This window comes from Hordeum vulgare, chromosome 1H (assembly GCF_904849725.1).
Source record: "Hordeum vulgare subsp. vulgare chromosome 1H, MorexV3_pseudomolecules_assembly, whole genome shotgun sequence".
Lineage (NCBI taxonomy): Eukaryota > Viridiplantae > Streptophyta > Magnoliopsida > Poales > Poaceae > Hordeum > Hordeum vulgare.
In genome coordinates, this window is record NC_058518.1 from 11,554,641 (window position 1) to 11,557,150 (window position 2,510).

A 2,510-nucleotide genomic window follows, 5' to 3' on the forward strand; every position below is an offset into this window, starting at 1 on the left:
CACACCCCGCGGCCATGTGGCGGCGGGCAGCGACGACGGCGCTGGCGCTGGGGCCGGCGCAGGCGCCCACGCGGTCGCCACCTCCGAGGACCCGGCGAGGACCGTCAAGATCTGCCGGCACCTGCCCCCGCGCCTCCTCCGCGATTCGGTCGCCGCCACCACCATTGCCTTCGACTACCACTACTCCCTCTGGGGCCTCCAGCCGGATTCCCCCGCCTGGCTCAGCGCCAAGCGCGACACCCACCTCCGCTCCGCCAACCGCCTCCACGACCTCTGCTTCCTCAACGGCGGCACTAACATCAAGCTCGGCATGGTAAGTGATGTGTTCCTTCACATAGATCTTGCTGGATAAGCTTAGACGGTACTAACAATAAAATCAATTGTTTACCCGCTAGATCTGCCATCGTACTTAACCAGTCATAGTTGACATCGTAGATCTTACTGAAACGCACATGACAATAACAATCTTAGTTAATCTTGGTAATGGATTGGAGGCAATGAACGATGCATGTCGATTAGTGCGTCCTGAAATTTGGGGCCCTGCCAGCTTCTGTTTCTTTTGCACAAACTGGCAAACTGGTGCTTTCAAAGGGCATACATTTACTCCATAAATCACGCGACTGGACTCTTAATTCCAGTTCCAGCACACTTAGTTAGTGTAGCAACTCAAATATACTTAAACCTTGTAGTTCCAGTTCTTTATTGTAGCAGCGATTCGACTGAAGCTGGTAAAATTGGATAAATAGCATTACAAAAAATGTTTTGATGGAAAAATTGATTACAAAAAATATGTAATAATTTATACCTGATGACCGAGGTACCCTTTGTTTGGCCCATACCTCAATTCTACGATCAATCGATCGATCGATCGATTCGTCGCAGGTGCCAAGTGGAGTGGGTACAGTGCAGCACATTGCTTGTTTCTGAATATTGCGCTGCACATCGCCTGCCCACATACCTGCAGTTTAACTTGAGATCAATGAAAGCCAACTACATTTGAGCTACCCCAAAGATACTTGAGATCAGTGTCAGTGCTCGTCATAGACAGACTGATATTGCAATACATGTGCTCGTCATAGTACATTGCCGCCATGTTTCCACTCAGACCCTCTGTCTGAATCACCCACTTTTGGAGAGCCTGATAGTTGGTGTATTAAATGTGGTTCTGAGATCCAGCTCCAGTCAAGTCTACAGTTAACGCGCACTGGCTTGGCTTTATTGTGCCTCTTGTTCCCTAAACAGCAGAATTTCTCATCACTTTTCTCCCCCAACAGTCAGGTGAACAGGGACGCCTGCCTGTACTTCTACTGAAACTCAATGACACTGCTCCTGAAAGGAAGCCAGTTGTTGTAATACTGCACAGCTTGTAAAAATGCAAGGAATGGTTGCGTCCACTGCTTGCGGTGAAATTGCTTGTTTTTCAACCATACCAGCATGCCCCTATGCAGTATACTATACATCAATGTTTAGCACCAGTTAGTGTTCTTAGCTTGCTTCACATTTGCAGGCATATGCCTCCAGGGGTTATATTGCTGTCGCTATCGATTCTCGTTATCATGGTGAAAGGGCCAGCAGCAAGACTACTTACATAGACGTAATCTACTTACTTTGTGCGCTACTGATTTCATGAAGTTTTCTATCCATAGGTTTCAGTTGAACTGACCATCCCTACTTTCGTGGTTCAAACACAGGCACTGAAATCATCTTGGAAGAATGGGGACACTATGCCTTTTATTTTTGACACGGTACTGTATGTTATTTCCACATGTTAGAGTTAATCTTTTGATTGTTCTTAAGATCTGTTAACAGTGTTGTTCAATTTTTCCATCAAAACATTTTTTGTAATAAATGATTGGTTCTGTACCAATAAGACTAGCCATAGTGGGAAGTAACTAAGTAGTAACATCAACGCCACGTAGGTAAAAAATCTGACGTGGCAAGTAATTAATACGGAGAGAGATGGTGGTAGTAACATAGCTAGTTACCATCACATCACATATTTCAATGCATTATGTGTCTATAACCTAATAAATGCTAGTTTGCATGACACCACATGTATGTTACTCCCCACTATGGAGGTAGTAACATAGAGTAGTAACAACATTATGTTACTACTCCTAGTTACTCCCCATTATGAGCAGCCTAAATGTCAAACCGGATATTTATTGTTTTTCGAACTGCGTTTACTGTCCATGCACATAGAGTAGAACCTCTCCTATTTAATTTTCCTTTATTGTGTTTCTTCATGGCCCTCTCTTCCGTTTAATGCTGGATATAATGCACAGGCTGAAGCGTATTGATTCTGATTTTTTTAGTTATATGTGTGGTGTGATGATGGTCATTCTTCAATTTAAAAGTAAACAAGCGGCCTCCATTAAGGTCTACCGACAATCATGTAGGTGAAACTAGAGAATAATGTGCTGAGATTGATGATTGTATTGCATGAGAGAGTACACATATATACACGCTGTGGTGTTGGTTACAACGGCTGCAAGCCATGCATGCCGGTG

General features: G+C 44.4%; 1 long non-coding RNA gene across 1 annotated transcript; it reads left to right on the top strand.

Moving 5' to 3' along the window:
• Positions 1-1,366: 1,366 nt before the first annotated feature.
• On the top strand, positions 1,367-1,753 carry LOC123404520. The gene is made up of 3 exons (XR_006611830.1): positions 1,367-1,403; positions 1,508-1,594; positions 1,692-1,753. It is a non-coding gene; the product is annotated as an uncharacterized LOC123404520 (long non-coding RNA).
• The last annotated feature ends 757 nt before the right edge of the window (positions 1,754-2,510 follow it).